We start from the raw sequence: 25,954 nt of genomic DNA on the forward strand, positions 1-25,954 counted from the left end.
GCCGCTTGATCCTCCGGAGGTTTTGTTGTTGTTGTTGGTGTTGTTGTCGGTTGTCCCGCAAGGATGCAGGTCCTTCGGCGATTGATGTTTCGGCCACTCTGGAATGTTGGGTGAGTTCGGGGCATTTTCTTTTTTTTTTTATTTCTTTTATGAATGGATCGCAAAAGTCCTTTTGTTTGGTGGCTGCATTCCGTTGCCTTCCTTTTTTTGGTTGTTGTTGTTCGGCTGGCGGCATTTGTTTCAAATTGTCTGTAGAATGCGTGGGAGAACAACTTCATCTGCGGAGCTGGCAAAAGAGTGCCTTAATTCGTTCTGGTTACAAAGCGGTGACGGGCTGAACAATTGGAGGGCAGCTGTATTTACGCTTCCTGCCCAACAGTTGCCATGGCGTCAACAAGTGGTGGTGGGCAAACGGTGTGAGATAATGGGCGGAAAACTAACCCAAGCAGAGGAAAGAAAAACCCTCGATTGGAAATTCATTGAGTAACACCCGACAGCATACCAATGAAGGTAGGATACAGATTGAGCTATGTACATCTAGACGAGTTTGCTTTGTTCCCAAGGACGCTTGGGTTTCTACAGGTCCTGAATATCTCTACTCCAAAATCCAGTCCGCTTTGAGTAGATCGTGGGAGAAAATCGTACCCGCTGGAACTCTTGGTGAACGTGTGATGTGATGTGCTCGGCCGCCCAAGGTTGCGGAAATTATTAACACGCGGACACTTGAGACTTTGCTGATGATTGATTGATACTGGTCCCATCAGCGTCGCTTTGGTCCGACATTGACATGTTGCTGCTTGTCGGGTCGGCCTATTTGTTCCTTCCGACCGGTGTATTCAAGTTTCAGGGCAGGGTTCCCCACCGGGTTTGTTAGCTGCAGCTCGATACTCGAGAGATCCAAGATAAGTGTAATCTCAGTGAGATACGTCTGGTGCGTTACCCTCCAGCCAACACCCCATAAAGTCCGCGTAAGGTGGCGCACTAATTAGGATCGCAAACAAGTCAATTCCGATCCCCGCTCTGACACCGCCGTGTCTGCCCATCGCCGAGCGACTCTCTCCCTGTGTCGGTCTGCGCGTTGTTTTATGTTCTTTTCGTAACATTATATCGCATCTCGCGGATCGCATCGTCGACGATGATGGTGATCTTACGCAACGTATTCCCACGGCACCGGCGGTGGCCTGTCATCAGCATATTTATCCAATATAAGTGTTTGTGGACGTTGGCGTCTCCTTCCGTCTGCCGAGGGCGCTGCTGCTGCCATCGCTTTCCGCCGATGGGGTCTTTCTTTTTTGTTTTAGTTCTTCCAGTGGTTCCAGTCCTTCTTCCCATCCCCTCCCCTCTCCCCCTTTGCAGTGGTCGTGTTTCGAGAATTGGAGGTTCTCTTCTACACCGTTTTCGCACCCCGTTTATTTTATTTTTTTCGCTTCGCTCCGGTCGCGCCAGTCGGGATCGCATTTAACCGACCAGTGGTCGTTTTCGTACCTGTTTATTAACCCAATTTGCAAAACATAAAACAATTTGCAAAACATATACCCTACCCGCGGGAGCGAGATCGGGGTCGGAAGGAGGAAACGGTCATAGCGACCGTGAAAGGAATGGCGGAAAAGAATAATAACGTCAGTTCCATTTCAGCGGGCCGGATTTCACACTTGATGCCGACACCTAGATCCATTTCGTCATATAGCAGGCGTCCATACCGAACCGAAAACCCTGCGCAGAGCGCTTTCTTACCTAGCGGCCGATCGATGTAGCTCGATTTGTTTTTTCTTCTGTCTGCAATTATGTCACAATGATTTGCGCTCGATCATGCGCTAGGAAGTGCAGATTAGTTTGCACGGGCTAAGTTGTTATTTATAGATAATTTAAAAACTAATAAGTGACTAAATCCGTGCTGATGTCTGTCAGTCACCGATGATGATTTAGTATTTGAAGACATGCAAACTAAAGGAGATAAGAAAAAAGAGGAAAGAAGAAATACAGAAGCAAATGAGACAGCAATTACTACCTAAATAGCTTACAAAAAATAAGTAGCTGAATCCTGAGAGCAAATGACAAAAATATATAATACTTTCAAGAATAATGCAGGGTTTTTCGGTTGATAGTGTAAAATCCCAGCCCGCACAATATCTTCGGCTTCGATTACAATATCATCTAGTCTACACAATAAAAGGTTGTTTACCATTTCATGTTAAAAGCTTACAAAAAGGATCGATGCTTTTACATTATCAACAGAAAAACCGTGTAAGTAAATGAGGAAGCGAAGATTAGTGTTAAAGAGATCAAATATTTTGAGAAACAAAAACAAAAGATAACCACAAAGAAAGCAATGGTTTAAGAAAAATAAAACTAAAATAATTAGTATGATGGAAACTAGAACAAAATATACAGGGGATTTTCAGTTGATAAGACAATAGCATCCATTTTTATAGCAGGCTATTGGAACGATGGAACGATGGAATGGCAAACAAAGCTAGTTGATATGGAAACGGCTTCGGATGACAGGGAAATCAAATACCTTTTATTGTGATGTCCTCAGATGATATTGTCATAGTAGCCGTTGATATTGTACACGTCCTTTCAGCGCTCGGGTAAGTGCGTGGAATATCAACGGCTAATCAATATCATCTGTTTTTTGAAATTTTGGTTTTTTTGTTTTTTTTTTTTTTAATTATTCCTATTATTTTATTTTTTATTCAATTAAGAGCTACCTGATCATCCGCTGTACTGTTTAATTTATTTTAACTTTGTTTTTCCTTTTTAACACTTTAGGTTTATTTTTGTATAAAATTTTAAAAGTTACGACTGAACCTTTTATTTTATTTTGTTTCCTTTTTTGTACTGTTTATTTGTTCTTTTGTTGTTTTCACCATCCTTTTTGTTTTAATGTTTATCTTTTTTTAGTTTTTGTTGTTACTGGATTCTACTTGTTTTACAGAAAGTTGGGAATAGATAGTAGTTTTTGCTAGTGCTCTACTGTTTTTTCACTTTTTAATGCATTTATATTTACTTTTCTTTTTATGGTGTTTACTTTTTTGGTTTTCCTGCGCTGTGCTGTGCTGCTTTTCAAACTGTTGATAAAATTCGGTTTTATTGCTCTTTATCTTTATCTTTATCTTTATTACCATTATTTGTTTATTTATTTATATTTATATTTCGAATTAGACGGCTTGACGCCGTGTTGACCTTTTTTATTACCATTACTTACGTTTCTTATTTACCTTAACGCTACTTGGCTCACATATTTTTGTTTGGTTTTAATATTTCTATAAAAAAAACTTGAAGTTTAAATTTATTTTGATGGGCAATCAGAAAATCGGTAAAATCGTAATTGAATAATCACAATCTTCCTTCCAATTGTTTGACTTGTAAAAAAAATTTGCAAAAAAAGTTGTTCACTTCTCTCAAACGATCACATCGCAAAAAAACTAATTTTGTTTTTTGTTTCATTAACATTTATTTTACTGCATCCGCCTTAACAGATCTATTATAGCTAATCCTGACACTGGTCCCGCGCTCCCTCGTTAGCGCATCACACACACACACTGGACCGTGGCCGGCGTGGACAGAGCCGGTCGCACGCTTCTCGGAACGCTTTTCTCGCCCCAGTTGCGGGCGCCCCGGGACCGAACCGAGGGTCCTTTGAGGCGGGCAAGTTCCAACCCAACCAGGGCGACTCATTATTTCAATTAGTCGCAGATAATTTTCCATAAACACGTCCCGTGTACACCTTCCATGTTTCCCCCTCCCCCAGCCCGCTCCTCCCCCTCAGTTTCCTCTGCCCTTCTGTGTCATCCGAGCGACCGAGTGCGATAATTACCACTCTGCTGTGCTGTGCTATTCTTGGTCCGCCTGTTGCACCTTCCGCTCCCCATATCACCCCGTCCTGCATCCCCTCATTGCAGGCGAGTGGGCATGCTGCATTTATGCTTTGCCATTCCTTCCTTCCATTTTCTTTTTCTTCCTTTCTTCCAGCGATGCACCATTATTCCGCTGCGCTCCGCCGTTGGTGAGGGAGCGCGTGTTAGGCAGTAATTTCGATGTGATTATGTCGATCTTAATTACATTACACTTTTGAAAACGTTAAACTAACATTTCACCGACACGCACACACCGACCCCCAACCCCATCACGCTGGTGATTGGTGATTTTCTTTTTTTTTCGTCGCCTTTTCGCTCGGGCCCCCCCCCCCCCCCTTTGGCATCCTTTATTTATTTATTTGCTGAGGTTATGCATCGCGTTGTATGCTTTCTTCGGCGTGTTATCGGGTTTATTTTGGTCTTGCAAAAATGAAAAAAAAAATCCAACATCGTCGGTTGTGGCGGCGTTGTAATTTGCCTGCATCCTCTTTTGACGTCGTGCTTCGTCGGGTTGCTGTCTGCCACCGGAATTGCGCCACGTTGCGTGCGATGTGTCATTTCTTTTCGGTGGTCCGGCCGCCCGCAGGCCGTTGATGGATGTCCTCAAAAGATGCTAATTTAAGTGTTTAGCACAAGGTTTCCCATCGCTTTCCCATGGATGCCGTTCTGAGCTGATTTTTGTTTTTGCGAAGGGATGCAACTACCGGGGAAGGGAAGCGTTAGATGCTGACGGTCGGATGATAATGGTTTTGACCCGCTAGTTGCACCGAGCTGGTACTATTACCGTACAATTAATGGTCAGTGCTGCTGCAGTATTGCCTAGTTATATCTATTAAGGCAAGCAGAAGGAACCCACACGGCCAAGTAGCGAGGTCCTCATTTACTGATTCCGAAGAGTCCTCGCGTCAGTTCCGTGTCATCGTTTGTCTCGGTCCGTGCGCTCATTTATCTGCAGACCGAGATCGGCTTGCTACAGCATTCCGTGGACATTAATCTACTTCTAGCTCGGGTCGCGTTATCCACTTGCCCGGATCGGGATCGCTGTGGTCGGTGCGCTATGTTTGCGGGTCTCCCCCCGGAGGGTGCGACGTCGACTCCGGACTCTTCGCGTGACTCACCACCGTGACGACCACACATCATCGATCAATCGCTCGAGCGATCGAAAACACACACGCACACACGGGTAGTACACATTTGTTTAGATTGATTGATTCGCTGGCGCTGAGCAATCGAACCTGACAACTGGACGCCATCAGAAGGAATCGCTGCAAAAGCAACAAGGCAGAACGTTCCACAAAGGCAATGACGATAGACATGAAAGAAGGTTAAAAAAAAAAACAACGGGAAGAAAAGGCCCTAAGGAGACGAAAAACTTTGTTGAAAAAAGAGCAAAGGCAAACACTACAAAAAGAGAAGAGGGAAAGGCAAGAGAAATAAACAAATAACTACAAATCAATTATCGACGAATTTTCATTGATTCATTTAAGAACGACAATCTCAAGGGACCGGCAGAAGCGAGCTGGAAGACCGGCAAGAAGGCGAACGGGAATAGACGATGGTCAAACGGAGGAAATAAGGTAACAAAAAAACGGTGCACAAACCACCCCGAATCGAATCGCAGCGGACCAAAGCACAACAACAACAAAAAAAACCAGGAGGAAAAGAAAATAAAACAGGCGCACCGAAACTAAACATCCTCATCAGGCAGGCAGGCAGCATCACTATCACAACCGGCCGTGTTCATGCTCATGTTCATCACACCGAAATATGTGCCCCCATTGGTAACTGATACTGAGGCATGAATTTATCGGTATTTACACGATTCGCGTGGTGTGCGAAAGATAAAGCTTGGGAAACGTTTGGACGGTTAAGGCACGCTTGACGGACTAGACGTACCTGTGAGCGGATATGGAAGTTGAACTTTGTTCCTGAGCAGTTTTTTTGGAAGATTTTGGATTTTGACAGGATTTTGAGCAAGGAATTTCACCACTTCCGGGTGGATCTCCATTCGACGAAGAATTTTGAAGGAACATGAGAAATCTAGGAAATAGAATCTATAGACTTCAGGATGTGAAGTACGAGGCGCGACCTTGGCTGGATTTAGATCTCAGTGACCTCTAATGTCATGCCTACCATTTCTGGCCATTACTAGACTTAATGATCCCACGTCGCTTAATAGTCTCCAGCGCAGGGGGAGGCGATCTGGATGGGCTTTGAACTCGGAAGCCACTGTCACCACGATCTCCACCGGACTGCCCCAATGAGAATAGAACCAGGCAAATACACAGAGGACTCATCTCTGATTAAAAGCGGTTTGAATTTGGGCTTCTTAAGAATCGTGTCCGCAACTCCGGGGAAGAACGCTTTGGTAGTGATCTGTTCACGTTTTGCTAAAGATTTGGTTAGAATATGAAAGGAGAGTGACGTCCGTAACTCTTTCAGATGTATAAAAAATTGAAGTAGTCTAGTAGTTTTGATGGCGAACTTGAACAAAGCAAAGTACACTTTTTCCAGAACTGCTAAGTATGCTCAGTTCTGTTGGGCGGCCTGGTGGTGGATAGGAAATCGGCGCGAGGTCTTCACAAAGCAGGACCCGGGTTCACATCCCATCTGGGTCGTTTCTCCATAGTGAATACTGACTATCAATAAGTCTAGTAAGCCAGAAATGGCAGGTATCATGACCTTAGGATTAAGAGGTCGTTAGGTCAAGTAAAAAAAAGGGCTCTTCTGATGTTGTCCGTTCCCAAGTAACTAATTTACTAAACTGGGGACAAATTGACTTGGCCGATCATTAGAAAATTGGGAACTGATAATAAGAAAATCGACAGATGCTTACTTTACACACCTTGGCGATCTATACTTGATCTTCAACTTCGGGAGACGTATTTTTAATCTTTCTTTGTTGACCAGGTATCGATTCCCATGCGGGTTCTAACATCCGAATTCTGTGCTTCAAATTCATAATCCTGGTGTTAGCGATGGTCTATATCGTAAGCAACATCCCGTCAGTTCTTGAACCGTGTTCTTTTTGATTGTTATTCTATGGGATTGTAGAGCCAGTAGTCTGCGGTGGGATATTAACAAGTTAACGATTTGTTTAGGATCAAAACCTGGTCTTCAACTTGGGCGGCACCAGGGCATTCGATCAGTGTTTTGGCGAAACTAATATAATAAGTATCAAATTTAGTGCGTCAGCGTGATGTTGTCTGATGAGAAAATAGATTATTTTCAGTTAACGACTAAATAAGATAGAGGGCGGTCCGGTGGCCGAGGCGATAATGGCGCCAGTCTTCACAGAAAGCCAGAAGTGGCAGGCCTAGACCTGTCGAGGTTGTAGTGCCAAGTGAGAAGAAGAAGAAGATGGAGGTCGTTGCATCCAGTAGGAAAATGGCAGATTGCCGTGAGAACGGGTTTAGCAACATCTCTCATTACTTCCATGTATAGTTACGACGTTCCTTACGTACATTCTACTGCTTGAGACTTGAGGCGGATACGGCATCAAATCCTATCAGAACTGCCTATCCAGCTATATGGGTGAAAAACAAGTCAAGGAAGTAAGTAACTGGCATGCTGAGACCTCTAGAGGTTGTAATGATCCTTCTCATCTCAACGTCAAAAAATAGATTCAAAATGGTGCTGATGACTTTTTTGGCAGCTCCAAGCTGTCAAACTCCCGTTTATTTCGACTTCGAAGCAGATCTTCCCGTAAGAAGACTATGCGGTCCTAGGCGAACTAAGCAAGCCCCGAATTCCATGAGGGACCTCCGCTTCAACATCTTCACTTGGGCTTTAACTCTGGTCCAATTAGTAGATTTCATGTGTGGAGTTTGTCCAACTTTCTAACTCTGATCAGGGACTCCAAGGTTCCTTTGATCCACCGCTACCTCTATCCTATGCAGCCTTTAAGTTTGCTAATGAGCAAAGTTAGTAGCACACTGTCACATAATTCGGAACTTGCAACTATGAATTATCTTTTGAACGTCCAGAGAATCGCCAACTCACCATCGATGTGTTGTTGTTCCTACCCGTTTGCTCCAGATCCATCAATTTGTGTTTCTTTGCAATGGGACCTTAACAATTAGCCTTCCACGAGGGCTATGTCGCTGGGGCCCCCGCGCAAAGGGCTGAACAAAGGGGCCAGTATTAATCTAACCGTATGGAACGATTGATACTGTTTACACAACTACCTGGCCTGTTTTTGCTTCCGTTCCGTTCGGCTTTTTGCGCTTTTGTTTACCGAGCTAAAACGAATAATGTGATTGTGCGCATTTGCGAGCTCATAAAACTGTGCCTAACTGCAAGCTGTCAGATTCTCGGCCCGGCAAGCAAATACAAACTTATTTACTTAGCATGTGAGACAGAGAGGCGGTTATTAAAATGTAACCACGCTGTTTGTTAGCATAAACGGTTTTTGGTTGGTGGCCGTCGTTTCATTGCTTGCTTTCTTTATGGCGCAAACGGCCTAATGCTGCCACACACCTCTGTGTGTGTAGGTCCACCGAACCTCATCAGCTTGTACATCCCCCGGAGGAGGGTGGGGTGGGGGAGGAGGGGAGGGGGTGTTGAAAAGCCAAGAAGCAGTGTGTGTGTGTGTATGTGTGGGAGAAAATAAAAATACAAAATAAAAGCGACAGCCAACAACAAGCTACAAATTAATTGATCCCCTGTTTACAGAGGTAACCAACCATAAAGTTAGCAGCATCGGCCGCCCAACACTGACCCCGGCATCGTAAATGTGTGTGAGGTGAACAGAAGAAGAAAAAAAAATAACCAAACAGCAGAAGAGATAGGAGATGTTTGGTTCTTTTTTTTTCTCTCTGGTCTTTTTTTTTCCCCCCCCCCCGGAGGTTCGCCTGGTCGACTTCTGGCGGTGAACGAACACAAATCCGGAGGCTGGAACGGGGGCGTACATTGGGCAGAACACAAAAGAACCCTTGGCAGCGCTGCCAAAAAGGGATGATGATGAGTCGGAGGGTCTCGAAAGGAGTCAAGCTTTGGGACCACCGGAATTTTTTTTCTTCCCTCGTTTCATTTTCAACATCATCCACCTTCGTTCACCGTTTCCCCCGGGTTCTTCTTTGAGCGTTAGGTTGTATGTGATTTTGTTTTTGTCATGTTTTTTTTTTGGTTTTTTACGAAGTGATAACTAACTAAATCAGCTCTAACGACCAAACGAAGGCCAGCCGGAAAGAAAACAGTGACATTGCTCGGCGTGTGTGTGTGTGTGTGCGGTGCGAGAAAAGCGAAATAAAACAAAGGAAGACATAACCCAGCATGCCAACTCGTGCTTGGTAGATCTGAATCTGAAGACAGTCAAGGACTTCGTCTTCGTCCGTCTGTCACCGGGACGGTGCCCATGCAATGGGTGAAGCAGACGTGAAGCAAAAAAAAACACACACACACACAGAAGGTGCGCTTAAAGGCGTCCGAAAGCACAACGAAACACCAAACTACTGAATGAAGGAGAATGTTTGAACGGGGGATATTCTGGACGCCCCACAAACCTTGCCGGCGAAACGCTACTCTTGGACGCGTGAAGCGGGACTGTTCCGACAATGATTTGCCGGGACGGTGAAAGATATGGTTTACCAGTCTGTCGGAATGCTTTTGGAAAATCGATTGTTTACCTTGTGATTTGTATGGGAAGCTGTCATAACTGTCAGATTAATTTTTGTAAGGCTTTAGGTAAAGTTTTGGGGAAGTTTGCTAACCTAGAGCTGTGGAGTACTTTTGAACTTAATCATGAAACAATATGGAAGTCGAGCAGCTTAGACGGCCGTCATACGGATCTTTATCAATTATTGAAAATTATCAATTGAGTGCATACATTTGAGAATACTAGAACTGAGGTCTTGTCTTGGTTATAATCTTGGCGATGAGTTGAAGTTGCACGAGATCTACTCACCTACTAGATATGGAGTGAACTTTGCTGCGATTCCATTGTGACTCTAGCTACTTGCGGCTTGAATGTCCAGAGCCGAAACTCCAAAAGATCCTAATGACTATGGAAGGTAAATTATTGTTTTACTTCGCTAGTTCTGATGTTCGTGCACAATAACAGACTAGTTAGCAGGTGAAAGAGATCTGAAAGTCTCCATGTCAGGAATCTATTAAATTTAATCTAGCAACTTATGGACATTAAAAGAGACTGGGATTTTTCGTTACATAGTTTTGATGATCGGCTCCCGATTAGTGAATAAGTGCAAGAGGTCTCAAAGGCTCCATATCCAACTTGGAATGTAATCAATTTTATAGAGCGACTTGTAGACATAAATATTTAAATCAACATTTAAGTTGTGAAACTTGAGGAACAATTTAAAGGAATAAAGACGGGGAGATCTCTTTGCTTTCTATGCGTGAATGTTGCTCCTATAACAACTTGCTATTATACGGGATTTACGGCAGGAACGGGGATCGAATCCCGCCCAGAAGCTCTTCCCGTGCGCAGGACTGACTTTCCAGCTGCGATTGCAGCAAGTCACCGAAAGTCAAAAATGGGAAACCGAGATCATGGTTGTAGTACGTCTTTAGACCTTCAAATATCTTGAAGAGGTAAGTGAGGATCGTGGATTGGTCCAGTGGCCAAGCAATATTCTTCACCAGTCTTCCGATGGCATTACTGGGGATCAAATCCAGTCCAGAAGCTCTTCCCGTGCGCAGGACTGACTATCCTCGAAAGGTCTCGGCCTGCCATTTCTGGCTTTCTGCTGCTTCTATGGTTCTGGAGAAAAGCGATTACTGTTTTAGGTATTTTTCAGCATGTAATGGCTTTAGAGCAACTCAAATCACCCAAGATCTAGCGCCGTCGTTTACCAATAAAATATTCTAGCGAATGTATCAACGCCGTCATTCCAGCTCAGTTTGAGCCCCTTCTGTCCTGCTTCTGGACGGCGTAAACAGACTATACGGAGGTACATAAGCACTCCTGCAGGCACTCTGAGAGTCTTATGTATTGCACAATTATGAGGTCATTGTGCATCAAAGATATCGACATAGTAGTGAGACTCCTCCTGGGAAACTTCTTTTTCTTTTTTCTTGACCTAACGACCTCTTAAGGTCGTTGCCTGCTAGTTCTGGCTTATTATCACCCCTCACGGCCATAGGGATACGGCCCCGATGAGACTTGAACCCCGGTCCTGCCGTGTGAAGACCGGCGTCGCTGTCGCATCTACCACCGGGCCATCCTCATATCCCCGGGACATACAGGAGGTTAAACATTATTCGGGGCTATGTATCCACTACAGAACGGCTAAGAACGATTCGTTAGATTTGAGCAGAGCTAATGTCTCATGCAAGTACCAGAACTCTTCCCAATCTCATCCTCATCGCATTGCTTCTGTTAGTTGAAAAGATATTTCCTAGCTCCCTGATGAGTCCAGTTAGTAGTTCCCTATCCAATAGCTGAACACTACATCAGTACCCCATGACGCTCCAACACCGGATTATTGCAACAGCGACACCAAAACAAATGGACCAACACGAGCAGCAACGCCTGTTTTAATGAAGTCTCTCCTATTAACTTCCCATTTGCTTATGTTGTGCCGTCGGACCCATCCAAACCCTTCCTTCCGTCGTCCCCCGGCCATTGGGATTAGAGGGGTTATATGGTAAGACACACGTATGGGAGGACACGGACAAACGGTTTACGACAGTTTTGTCAGCCCACCACGATCGAGAATCAGCTTTTTCCCAACCGTGTTACCAATGGCAATGTGTGGTAATATAGGTGGTGTACCTACCCGCGTTAGCTCCTAACTCATCTCACACACCGTTCGCGACAGTGCAGACAGAGCTGCCCTGGCTGACACCGAAACAAATAAGAAGTGAACAGAGAGAGAGAGAGAGAGAGAGAGAGAGAGAAAACCCATAAAATAAAACAAAATCGTGCCGAGTGTAAATGAGGTGGAGGATAATGGAGGAAGGTGGGGGGGGGGGATAATGTAAAACAAAAAAGTAAAACAAAAGAACATAAGTAACGTCAAAGAACCGCGAAAAAGCGTAAAAGTGATGAGAGCAGAAAACTCCGAGACCTCCCGCCTCGCAGTACCGAAAAAGATGGTCACACGTGCTTTTTTTTTGTTCTTCTCCCCGTTGGCATTAGTGGCGACCGGAGCGCAAGAAACATTCGCGAAAGAATGCTTCTCCCTGGTCCAGCTCCCCAGCATCCCTTCAACTACCGCTTCATTTTACGCCCCAGTTACACAGGACTGGAACTTCGGGATCTCGGTCTCGGATCTGCCATTTAGCTGCTGATATATACGTTTTGGAGCCTCCGCTAATTCAAATAAGCGTTTGATGCCACTGCCCAAAAACACGTGCATTACTGGAGAGGCCGACGAAAATCGATTCCAGCACAGCATCGTACAGCTCACCCAGCCGTCCAACACGAAGCACCGCAGCGGAATGGACGCTCAGTAATGGCTTAATTAAAAAAGCATTAATGCTACCATTAATCGCCTCGGAAACGGTCATCGAATGCGTGCCGTTCGATAATTTGTTCTCCGATTGCAGGCTGGACCAAGTGCGGTCGGGGTTGGAGGATATCCCAAACCAGGAAGATTACAAAGATGCCCGCGGAATCGGGGGAACCGCTTCCGTGGCGGTATCCTCCAAACCCAAAGGAAACATGGTGCGGGAGCCATTAAAATTAATGATTTGACCGTCTCCCTCGGTTTGCGGGTTTGCGTTGTGTGAGTGTTTACGGTACGCGAGCACACCTTCCCCACGACGACACCCAGAAGTCGTCGCTTGCTGTGTGACGGGCGTGTGACGTAGCGCGCTTGACACTCCGGCCACACACCATAATGTTGCGCCCCCCCCAACACAACCAACTACACGCCGGGGGGGTGGGGGGGGGGGGGTTCCGATCACATGCTGTTCACCACCAGGCGGTTTGATTGTTGGCGCACAGCGTGAGCGCGGCCCGAAACTGGTCGGGGACACCGATTCTAGTCCGCCGGCCGGTTGAACCCACACGGTGGCCCAACGTAAACGCCCGACGACGACGCTAACAAGACAGCGGACGGACGGCAAAGTTGCCGACATCTCGGTGGCGTTTGGGCCAATGTTGGGGGATACGAACAAAAGAAGAAACTTAGAGAATAGCATAAAACGTTAAAAAGAGAACAGACAGATCCAAAATATCAAAAGCAGCGAAATCAAACGTGCACAACAGTATAGAACAGGCGCTTGTTCTCACAGACACGGTGAAGAAAGACGGCAAAAGAGAAATAGAATTTCTCGAAAGCAAGTGGAACAAAAATCCTTGTAAGGGAAAAACGGAAAACTATTTAAAAAAAAAGGAACGACATGACCGTGTACATGTGACGTCGTACGGCGGGAAAGTCCGAAACAAGAGCATCAGTAAGTGTGTGCAATAAGGGTGGCAATAATAAGCGGCACCAGCATTTTAGAATGAGCATTCCGGTGTGAAAGGTGAAGCCAAAAAGAAGCTGTACGCGCTGCTTAGTGGCAAAACCGGGTGGCCGTCCCTGGTGCGGAGGTGCGGTTGTTCAATCGCTGTAAAAGGATCGTCAAGAGACCGAGCCTAGGCGGGGTCCGAAAGCAAACAGCAAAGCCCCGTCGCTGTAAAGGAGGCAAGAGAGAGAGAGAGAGTGAGCCTTAAGCACATAATTGAGTTATCACACGGTTAAACTGTGCACTTACACGTCTTACCGACTTCTGGCGTGGCGGAGATCTCTCACCGGCTCGATCGGTTGCATCAGGCAGCGTTCTCTTTCTCACTCGAACTCGCGCAATATCCTCACACCTCGGTGATTACATCTTCCTGCCAATCTATCACTCTCTTTCTCGCCCCCTTGTTAAGGTGCTTATTAAAGGTGAAGTTTATTATTTTAAGCATTATTTCATCGAGACGCCATTCTCCATTCTCCAAAACTAACAACAACAAAAACCCTTTGTCATTGACGGTGCGAAAGGCGTCTGCAGGTATCACAGGATCTCAGCACAGTAAATTACGCCGGGAAGAAAATGGGGGAAACGGGAGGGGGGGGGGGAATACGTTTTGGTAGAAGCGAGTGGTTAGTTAAAATAGAGCAGCAAAAAAAAAGGCTTCACACAAGACGCCACGCACGCCCGCGGTGGTGGTCCACCGGGAATGCTTTAGGACGCTTTAGACCGGCCCACAGGACGACACTTGCCTTGATTCATTTATTCAATTTGTTAGCAGAATAATGAAATTTTATCTTTGTTTTTGGGGGGGGGGGGGGGGGGGGGGGTTCTCACTCGCTCTCATGTTGGGAAGCTTTTTTTCCCGGAGTGGATATCGGCGGTAAGGTGGGACAGAACAAAAAATGCTTGTACTTACACGCTGCATCTCGTCATCTTCGGTTGTACGATAGTGTTTTATTATTGTGTCGCTTGCCGTGCCTTTTGTACTGCTGTTTTGTTCCCTTGGTGTTTTTTTTTCTTCTTCTCTGTTTTGTTTCTCCGTTTGTCTCTCGTTGCTTTCATTCTTACGATGTGAAGTGTTGTGTTCTTTTGGACATTTTTTTCAATCTTTGTTTTTTTTTTATCCTCAGTTTTCTTTCCATATCTGATTTCTATTTTGCCTGCCCGGCCGGTGAAGTTGCTCGTTTCGTGTCTCACTTTGGTTAGATGTTTTGTTTTATTATTTTCGCTGTCCCTTTCCGCCCATCATCGGGCCCTTAAAAATCTTTTGTTGTAGCAGTCGATTTCCTAATCTGCTTAACCGCTTGATACTACTGTCGCTCCAACTTCTTTCTCTCTCTCGCGATCTCTCACTCTCTCTCTCGTTATCTCTGTTCACTGTTCTCACCCATTCCGCTGCTGGGCTGTTCTGAAGATCTACTAATAGAGATATAAACAAGAAGCCAACGAGCGGGACCCTGGGCACACGGGATGGAAACGAAGGTAAAGATTTGTTCTATCAGATTCCTTGTCCAGGGTACGGGTGGGGTGTGGTGCCGTTTTTACTACTATTTTCGGTCGTTCGTTCTTTGACGGTCTCCGTTTGTGGGACACGCACGTAGATCGGGACACACACACAAAGAAAGAAGAAATCAAAAATAATAAACGCTTGGTTAATGCTTTGAGCCAGTCTCTTTCATCTACCGTTGTGTCACTACATCACTACGGACATCTTGCTCATCTTCGTCTGACATTCGCCCGTATTGTTCGTCGATCGCACAGAACGTCCCAGAAGGTGGACATGCTGCCGACCGAAGCGATAAAGATCACCAACATTCGTCCGGCGAGTGGCGCTGATCGTAGAATTTGAGGGAAAATCGTAGACAACCTTGATACGGCAAGCCAAGAGTGGCCCCAATGCCGGTTAGTAAGGGTCCGTCCGATCGAACCGATCCGCCGGAAGCTAATTTGCGGTTCGTCGAATTTTCCCGGACCCGGACGGGTAACTTGACACGCGATAATTGGCGCCCCATATCGCAACCGAACGCAGTTCACCGTGGTACAACGAAGCTTACCGGGCGCGTATCGCTCAACTAATGGCGGAAACCTGACCCACAGCAAATCTTCCGGCCTTACAAGGGAGTCCGGATGCTACTGCTGGCCGCCAAAAAAGGGAACCACCACCAGGAGGAACATATGCATCTCAAACGGCACGACGATGATTACCTGACCAGGATAATCGGTACAAATAAACGCACGCTTCACTTACCGCCTACAACGCAAGCGATCCTCCGCGGGGAAAAAAATGTGTCGATCGGTAGGATATTGGTAGGACCTTCCTTTTTTTGTTCTTGCTGCTTTCTTTCCTGGCGATTCTTGACTGTTTAAATCTTTTGAAAGGTGTCAAGTTTCCGAGGAGCGAGACCCACACTGCTGGTCTAGTGGGTGCGAGCCCGGTTGGCTCAAGATGGTTATCGAGAATTATTGTTTTTTTGTTTGAGCGCTTCGACCGAGATGATCCAGCCTCGGGTTCGGAGACTCAGGCAGCGGTCCTGTACGTCCAGCTTGTAGCCGGGTTAATCTCGACGATCTACAGGCGCACCGGAAACCTCCAAAAACCTCAGCGAATAGATGCAAGATCTTTGATTGCTCCGTCGGATGGGTTGGCAACGTTAGAAGTAATTTAAAACACTTTACCGAATTGCTGCCGACACCAGATACCGGGACGCCGCTAATAGAGTTGTACATGGCGTGGATAGTGGGCAGATGAGCCGATCGAACCTTTCGGGTTCGTGGTTATTTTTTTTTTTTTTGCGGGGGGATTTACAGCTAGCTCAATAAAACATCAGCCGTTTGCGCCTCGTAAATTGTGGTGATTTCCCCCTTAAAATCGTGGTATGCGCCAGCTGTCCGATAAGGGTAAAGCCCGTACTAAACCGTGCGTATTACCTGAACGGTAAATATTTAGATGGCAATTTCGAGCGAGCTGCTGACTGTTATCTGGCTAAATTTAGCTATGGACACAGGCTATAGATTACACGTTTCGTGTGCGGGTATTTTTTTTTTTGCAATTCACGTAGGCAATACTTTGTGACAAATTTTCAAACAAAGCGGGGGATTTTGTTGGTGTCCAACCATGTTTAAACATGCTTCTTTTTTTAATGGTATTGCTGAACAGTAAACATTTCTGCATCCGCTCAATGAACGTTTTGCAATCTGAAGTTAAGTATAAGGAATTTATGCTTGGATTTTGCGGCCATAACATTATTTCACGATGATTCATTTCAAACGAACCATTGTGCGTTCGATCAGTATGTACAGCTCGCTCATGTCACGTCCTAGCAGGAAAGCCGTCGTAGCAGGAAAGTAAACTCGTAAGTGGTGACTTATTTTATCAAAGTTTTCTCATGATTGCACCGAACCTAAATAGTTTGATCATGTCTCGTTATGATGCTAACCAGTTTTTTTTGTTTATTAAATCATGTAAGAAGTCGACTGAGAATGAAATTTTTGTTAAGCCGAGAGCATAAAGAAACATCAGTTATGATGTATGTACGCAAATCCAGGTGAGTACTTTGCGGCTGTAGATCAACCAATTCTCTACCATTAATCTTACAGGGGTTGATCAGTTGATAATGTAAAGGCATCGATCCTTTTTTTTTATAAACTCTTTCAATGAAATGGGTAAACGAAGCTCGATGACATTGGAACTCAGCAGTTACCTTTTATTGTGAAGATAACAGATAATATTGTAATCGAGCGCTGGTCACTTCACGAAAGTGATTCATGAGTTTTCTGAAGCCGTTCTCATGTCAACTAGTTTTGCTCACCATTTCACCTAAGGAGCATACAATGAAAATGGATGCTATTGCCATATCAACTGAAAACCCCTGTAAATGTATCAATAATCCAACTCTAAGGACCATTCGAAGTTCTGGCTAAAGTCCAAGTCTCGCAGCTCTATTCGTTCTCTTCATTTCGCTACCAGGTGATCACCGCTCGGTGGAATTGCGTGAATTGATTTTCATTTTTGACAGTTTCTTGTCTATTGCTGCTTCTAATGATTAAATTAGCCATACTGATTGTGTCGTTGATGTGGCCCGGTGGTAGATGCGACAACAGCGCCGGTCTTCAAAACGGCAGGACCGGGTTCAAATCTCATCCGGATCCGGTTCCTTCATAGTGAGGACTGATTATCCAAATATATGCGGTAACAATAAGTCTAGTAAGCCAGAAATGGCAGGTATTACCTAAGAGGTCGTTGGGCCAAGAAAGAAGAAGAAGAAGAAGGTTGCTCTAGTATTTGTCACGTCTTGGCGGTATGGGACAACTTTTTTTTTATAGAATTTGAAGGTTTGAAGTATTTATTGACAAACTAATATTTCATACAGGGATGGATCAGAATGTACGCATACTAAGCAGGTACTTGAGGCTCTGAGGTTTTGAAGGAAACGCAAGGGATATTTTCCTGTAAGCAGGTTGTGAGGTCTTGGGAGCCTCGACTATTTAGAGGGTCTCCCGAATTCCATTATGGGTCTCGTATAATATCTCCACTTGCCGGTTAATTCTGGCCCAGTCAATAGATTCGACGTGTTAGAGAGATCGAAATTGAGAAATTGAATGACACAGTCGAGTGAGTGAGTAGTGAGTGGGTCTTCCTAGTTATAGGAGAGCTGTTTAATTGTTTTATTAGAATATTCAAGAATAAACATTGTTTTACATACAACATTGATACAAAAATAGTGGAATATTGCAATGCAGCTGAAGAACTTTGCAATCATTCAATGGAGTCATGCAAACAGTGAGGGGCACGTTAAATACCGTCTGTGGAATTTTAAATGGTAATTAAACCAGCATTCACGAATTATTACCAAGTTAAACCCCTCCGAATGTGACTTAAAAGCATGATGATGTAAACAAGCGATTTAATTACTTTTTATCATTATACTTATTATACTTACTTATTTTATCATTGGACCATACACTGTTGGAAAAAAAAACTCCTCAGCTGATTACAAAATTCTATAGCTATATTGCAAATCTTCCCTTACGGTAAGAGTCCATAGCGTTTAAGGAATCTTAAATTGTTACCCGGGTGCACATTACTGTGCAATACTTCCCTTTGCACTAAGTGATAAATAAGAACAATGCAAAATGGTAGAAATGATAGATCATTTTTCAGTCGTTTTGTCCAACATTCCATTGTATAATTGCAATTTTCCCCAAAGGAATTGTAATATTCCACTATCCAGTTGAAACATTCCACCGAGTTATTCAAAAGTTTCATTATATGATGGAAAACCCTGTAATTGGAGATTCTATCTTAACACTTATAGCAGTACAACTGACGTTTCACGGTCTTGTAAACAAACGAATCCACAACTAACTTCTCGATTGTTTATCAATATTGTGATGTTGCATTGTTCCTCTGCGCTTCAACATTGTGTACAGCAGCTATAGTATTGACAAACGTAAGCAAAATTTAACAAAAAAAAAACCCGGATGAAAGTCCAAATTAATTAACAATTTGTTTTCCAAGAGACGTGCATCGATTTCAGCTTGCCCCAATCATGTAACACGCACTACAGAAAGGGATGTAAACGTTGGTCAAGTGGTTGGTCGGTATGAACCGTGGCAAAGGTGGAGTGCAGGCTCGTGGTCCAGCCACAACACACACTGTCCAACCGTCCAAACCAGCTAACCCCGAGTTTCCCTTCCGTTATTTGCACTGACAATAGAGCCTTAATATATGCGCATACTTTCACGGCATTGTCGGGTGGTGTGTGGTAGGATACAGTTTCAGCTGCGATGTCAAGTGATGTACTCCGGGCACGAAACAAAAAAGCAAACAAACCGAACCTCAGCCGAGAAGGGGGAAAAAAAACGCAAGAGCCACGGTAAACAAACCAATCATGGACGCTCAATAAAATCAGAACAACCTGGCTGAGCGGTCGCCGGTGCAACGTGTGAAACGGGCGCCACCCTGTGACGAAATCTGACACTTGCCGCTCAGCCGTCGTCGTATTCTGTCCGTTTCGGCGACAGGGCTCCTTTCATCGGATTTCGTCCATATTCCTTACTTGTCGCCTTACCGCACAGCGGCCCCTGCTACACAGCGAAAACGGGGTTGATGAAACCGAAGAAGAAACAACAAAAATCGTGTGTGCCGAGAGGGTTCCGAAGTGAAGCATTAATAACGTTACTTACGGTGATAATACGTCAACCACAACATCCGACACCGGCAATCGGGGCCGCCATGGGAGGGATCTTATTGGATGATATTAAATTATATGGTTAATAATTTTTGGGATACGCGGTGCACAAGCGAGAGCGCAACAGTGCGATGAACGGTGAGGTTTGGCTGACAAACTGATAAACGTGAGCCCAAGGAATTTAGAGTCGGCAAGATGTAGAAGGGTATCTAGTATGGATGCAGAAAAATGTTTCAGTCTTTCTGTTGAAGAGTTCTGGACGTTTTAGACCACATGGTGAATTTTGGGCGATTTATTCCTAGCTTCTGTTCGTCATGGCTCCAGTTTTCAGTGTAGCCTAGTGAACTCCAGCCTAATAGTACTGTTCCTGATTAAGGAACTCTATTATTGTCACGAAAAACTTTGAAAAGTGAGAGAGATTTAAGCATTTTCTGAAATAAGTAGAGGTAACGTAGACATTCAAGCGCCTCAGAAATCCGCTGAATCGCACACGGTCGTCAGCGAATCCAATAACGCAGCCATTTTGACGGACACATCAATGTCATCACTCCGTCTCGGCTTGGGACTACCATGCCTGCTCTATCCATATCGCTGGGCGACCTTAAAAGACTTTCTCGAGCATTGGGTTGTTCGATGTCTTTCTCAGGACATTACCAGCCTATCTGGGTTTTCTGAATCGCAACAGTTCCTCTATCATGTTCAACTTTCTCTGATCATTTTCCTCTCCAAAATTTTCAAAATCAAAATTTTGGAAAGAGTCCAGTGGCTCTGGGACCGTCGCGAAGTTTTGCTCTTAGATGTTGAGATCTTGTGAACCTCTTCTCTTGTGAGCCATAAACAGTTATTGCAAAAAAAAAAATCGTTTTCCTCATCAATCATGGCAACTAGAATCTCGAGAGATCTAAGTCTGTCATTACTGGCTTGCTTGACTTAGTTCAACCGGGAGAGTCAGTTCTGCTTACAATGGACTGTCCGAGTGAGATTCAATATCCGATTCGGCGGTATGAAAAAGTCATCTCGGCCACCAAATCACCTCATTTATATTTATAGCATCCTAATCAACTGGTCAGACTATTGATAACTGAATCTTAAACTTGTCCTTATGATCATAATTTGTAGACTTAGAAGTCTTGTACATGCCGTTTGGTATAGATGGTCTAAGAAGTCTCAACTACGAAGAGATCTCGTCGATTAGAGGCCGTCACGAGCTAAGTCCTATCAACTAACGCGTTGTACTTAGAACATGTTGAATGAGCTCATAAGATTAGCTTATCAAATATCTGGTCTTATAACCATCGATATTTAGACATTCGAACAAAGAGACGATGGAACTCACATGACTCAACGTCTCTATATTCAAAGCAACCAACCAATCAGAATTTCGAAGCTCTGTTATAAAATATTCTATAACTAATCGACTTTCATTAATTTAACATCACACCAACTCCTCCTTCTTAACAGAATTCTTTTTCAACTATTTTCCAATATCTACAATCTGAACACCGAAGATCATACTCCGAGAAAAAGCAAAAAAAAACGTCACAGAAACTAAAATGCAAAGACATGGACGAAACAAAATGAAACGCACACGAGACATGCAGAACACCCGCCGAAGCTAAAAAGGCCGATCAAAAGCGGACAGGAACTGCGACAAAATCAGAACCCTCAGCAGCACCAGCAGCAGTAAGTGAATGAAAGGGTCACACCACGTACAGCGCCGACAGCAGCAGCAGGATCCTTCGGCATTTTCGAACACGCCCTCGGTGTGTCGAAATGGGGCGGTTCCGAAGATAAATAACGCCGGGCAGCCGAATGCTGAAGCACGACGCTAGGGCCCCGTCGATTCACCACACGCACCCGAGACACGCACACGCTTGGCACACAGCAAAGACCAACCAACGAAAAGAAAAGAAAGAAAAAAAAAAGCAGGGAGATATAAAAATACACACAAACCCCGAAAAGGGGTCCCACCCGCCCCTCGGAGAACGCGTATCAAATCAACGCCACCGGTGAGGCGGTCGCGGTGCAAACGAGCGCAGAAGGAAATCGATCCAGTGCGGTGATTATGGCGCGGTGGATCATTAAAGGAAGGTGGTGTGGTATGGTAGCGGCGATAGCAGGGTGCGGTCACGATGAGCGAACCGACCAATCGCGCCGCGGCGAAAGTGCACGTGAAAGGGCACACGCAAGGCAAAAATAAAAAGGAAACGATAATAAACCTCCGCAGGTAGGCGAGGCGAGACGAGCGAAGAACGAGCAGCTGAAAAACGCGGGTTGTATCACCCAGCCAGAAGGAAGCACGCGGACACCGGACGGGCAGCAGACCGGGCCAGGGCCGCTTCTGACTGGCTGACTAAGACGAACGCGCACGGGCGATTCTGTTTTTTTTTCGCGCCCATGGACGAAGAAGTTCGGGGTTTTCGTCACTGCTCGCAATCTTGTGGCTTGTGGCCGACATTCGCTTGCGACCGGTGTGCGGTTGTGGGAATGTGCGCTATCGAGAATGTCTTGATGGGTGTCTTGATGAATATGGCGTTCGTTTCAATTCTTTAGCAAAAGAATTTTGAAGTTCAAACAAAGGCTTCTTATTTGGAACGAAAATATAGCGTCTCAACTTTTAGACAGATTGGTAAAGTGTTGGAGTCTTTCAAGGTCCAATCGGGAATCTCCACAACATTATGCCTTGTTAGTCTAGTAGTGGCTGGTCGTTGGTTTGGCGGATGGTACTGAGACTAAATGAATCAAATTTAGAACTATAGCTTCTTGACTTAACTTTTCTAACTTCGGCGAGTACTGAGCCAAAGAAGCCGGGAATATATTGCAAGACACCTCTTGTGAGGTTATAGTGCCAAAGAGATATACTAAGCTTGAGTCCTATCAACTCTCTTGTTTTCCTCTGTAGTCTACATTTCAACTACAACATAATCAAGATTCTGATGTCTATCTGATGTAATGGCAGGACCTAGATATTCGAATCCACACGAGACTTAACGACCTCAATAGAGCACATACACCCCAAGCATTGGATAAGCACGAAAGTATGCGTTTTGCTCAGAGTAAGACCAGCGATATTTGTTTAAATCTTTTGGTGGATATTTATTCTAGCTCTTCAAGGAATATTCTGTTACGAGATATCACCTCCCGGATCTCCGCTATCTATTAGAACTCGCTGATTGACAGCTTACCACCAGGTTTATCTACCATTAGGCAGATCCAGTGACTATATCTAGACTAGTTCGCATGGGGAAGTGTTGCGCTCTAGACTCATATTTGATAGGCCGTTCGATCCCGGTAGGCGGACCGAATAGCGACACAGAGAAGACATACAATTTACAAATTGTTTGGTACCGTTTACCGACAACATCTGCGCATCATAGGGCTTTTTACCTACGGTTAAACGTATTGTCCAACGCCATAAAGGGAAGTTTTCAAAGGGGAAGATCCGCCACAATCCGCACACGAGTGGATAATTGACGTCAAAATGGTGTCAAATGTCGTCATGTCCGTGCGCGACCGACACGCTAATTTTCACCTATTGAGCCTGATCAACTGGTAGGTGTCGGTTCTGAAGGGTCTTTCCAATACACGTGTTGCATCGATGTCGGCGGCGAGCGGGCAATCGGATGTTTGTCCGGCCAGAGCCGGATCGGCAAATCAGAACCCCTATTGTATGGCCGAAAGCGCTGCTGTAACAAGCGTTAAATTGTGTTCCTTTCGTCCGTTCGCTTCGGTTGCTTCACGCCACCCAGACCACTGGCCTCCCGGGGAGGCGAGTCCCTTGGTTGTGGAAGTCACAGCAAGCTATCCTTTGCCATGGTGAGGGTCGAGGGGTGCCTGAAGGTTGCCAATTACCGGGTGATTGAGCCATCAAACCCAGTCACCGATTGGAAAGGGCCTTACCTACTGCAGCTGTGTGAGGTGTCGCTCTCCATCACTTGCTCTCTCCCTTTTCTCTCTAACTCTCCCTCCAGCTCTCATTCGTTCGTCCATCATAACTTCATTTAATGAAGAAAGGTTGCTAAAGTGCTAAAGATCAAACTAGCACACGAGGAGCATCAGCATTCGCACATCTGCCATCGGCAACCGTCCGAAGACGCTTCCAAAAAGGCTTTCGCAAAGGACCTTCCAGATTCCCATGGGGGATCAGCGGGGAACATCTAAGCTGACCCTGGAAAAAACTTTGCTGCTGCAAAGACGGTCCCGGCCTCGTTGACACCTCACCGTTCGCAATGGTGATAATGGTGTACGACGTCGCTTCCTTCTGGTGTACGCTGACCGATCGGCCTAACGGGAGATGCAAGGATTCCAGGGGGTCCTTGTACGAGCGGCAAAACAGCGAAGCTTCAGAGGTGAAAAAAGGTAAGGAACACACACACACACACAAGGTGCCGAGACGAAATGAAACGAAACGAAAGAAAAAAAACACCGAAACATTTGTTGTAAATTGAAAAGTCGTAAAACAAAAACGACAAAAGACAAATAAAAAGGCCCTGGGAAGCGAACAAACCGACACCGGGGGAAAATAAAGTAGAGCAATAGTGAAGGTAACAAGAAGGAGAGAGAGAGAGGGGGAGAATGAAGAAAACGACAAGAAAGTAGAAATCGACCAAACGAGTGAACAAGTAGAAACAAGCAGAAACAAACCGATACAACGAGCAGAATCCCAACAAGGCAAGCCAGAGCAAAAACAATAATTGTCAACCGAGGCGAAAAAGGGATTTCGGTTTCCCATTGAAGAAAGTGGCTTCGGGTTGGCGATTGGATTTGGACAGCGTGTATTGGGCGATATTGGACGATGCAACAGCAAACAATTAGAGTGGCAGAGTGAGAACACGGCAAACGGAAGGCCACACGAAAGCAACAGCAGCAACAAAAGGATAGGAACGGACACACTTAAATCACTGCTCATAATCGGTAAAATGGGTGAGACACACACACGGACACAGCTAGACAGTACAGCTTCCGAGGGTGCGGACTGGCGTGTCCAGAGCAAATCGTTGTAATTCCACACCAATTGACACCTAGTCTAGCGATAACAACCTCAAGTGTCGAGTAGTCGCAAGACCTTTTTTTTTCCCCCTATCGGAATACTGCGATCTGGTGGGTAGAGCATACAGCTGGTCGCTGGTAAGCTGTGAGATTTTGGGATCTTGCATCCGAAACCTGCATCTTCACAGGAGAAGACCGGCACCCAAAGCTCTTCTTTGGGGCAAGATCCAGACCTGGACTTTGGTCGATAGAATATGGATGAAGTATTCATATGTCAAGGAAGGAGGTCCTGAAATCTGAAGGTATCATTTTGCAAGTTTACTTCAATTGCTAGATTTGCAAACATCTTCTCAACGACTCTTTCGGCAACTCTTATGTCCTCAACTGCTTCTTCTTAGGCTTCAGAGCTTTAAGAGGTCTCTGGCAGCCATTACTGGACTACTTGATATGATTTCATCGGTAACTGGATTCAATATCGACTCTTCCGCGTGAAGAACAGTGCCGCTAAGAGCCCAAGCCCGCCAATGTCAACAACTTCCTCTTCTTTGGCGCTAGAACCTCTTACGATGTCGACCTGCTATTTTTGGCTCTCTGTGACTTTATTTTACCCGTAGCTGGATTGTCGGTCCTGCCGATCTAGAGAGGTTTTGATCTGCAGATCTAGGGATCAAACTTGTTTTAGTTGTCAGGAAGTCCTAGAAGCACTCCCTGCAGTAGAGTCGAGACTGGGTCTTAATCCGGTCTTGTATAAGTACTTGACTAAGTACTTGAAGTCAGTTTAAGTTCAACAGGGACTCTAAAACTCAGATCACCTACTAGCTCGATATCTCGGTACACGGTAACGGTGAGCGAATATGTCGTCTAACATTAGTAGGGCGTGCACATGGGCATGCTGTAGATCCCGACCGTATGATCACCCGAAACCGATCCCATTTGAAGAAGAAAGAAAACGTTTGAATTTGTTGCTTAAAATCGTCCAGCAATTAAACCAACATCCCCCGACACGAAAAGCTGCAACTGTTCGGACGAAGGGACAAAAATCCGTTGTCCTTTCTTCCCGTCTTCTCAGCCACCGGTGCACCACGCTCCTCGGTTGGGTTGGCAAACCGACACAAGAGTGTTTGACATGAAAAAGTGTAATAAAACAAAACACGGTTGCACGGGGCCGTGCTACAGCAGGCCCACCTCTTTACCGGGCCCATCGGCAGCCCTACAGGGACCACCTTTTGGTTTCCACCGCTCACTTCTTTCACCATTCAGCCGTCTACTGCACCGTCTGGAATGTTGCCTTTCATTTGTTCTTTGCTCCGTGTTGCCCTGGCGGACCTTCAGCTCAAAGCATCTCCACGAGTAATCAACAGCCACATCTTGCCGTCGTGCTGCTGAATGTTGGTGGCTGGTCCTGGACACACACAGACGAACAATACGGGAAGTAAAATGCATTTGCGAGCGGTACAGAGTTATTGAGTTGGACATATATGTAGTTTCTGTCAGTCAGCTCCT

General features: G+C 45.2%; 1 protein-coding gene and 1 long non-coding RNA gene across 2 annotated transcripts in view; one reads left to right on the top strand and one right to left on the bottom strand.

The window, feature by feature from the left end:
* Positions 1-25,954, bottom strand: part of LOC118506084 (sodium channel protein Nach) — a 67,644-nt gene that overhangs the window by 15,522 nt on the left and 26,168 nt on the right. The window lies entirely within an intron of this gene.
* LOC118506455 lies at positions 18,559-19,432 on the top strand. Its single transcript, XR_004905505.1, has 2 exons — positions 18,559-18,721; positions 18,790-19,432. It is a non-coding gene; the product is annotated as an uncharacterized LOC118506455 (long non-coding RNA).

Source organism: Anopheles stephensi, chromosome X, assembly GCF_013141755.1.
Source record: "Anopheles stephensi strain Indian chromosome X, UCI_ANSTEP_V1.0, whole genome shotgun sequence".
Taxonomy (NCBI): Eukaryota; Metazoa; Arthropoda; class Insecta; order Diptera; family Culicidae; genus Anopheles; species Anopheles stephensi.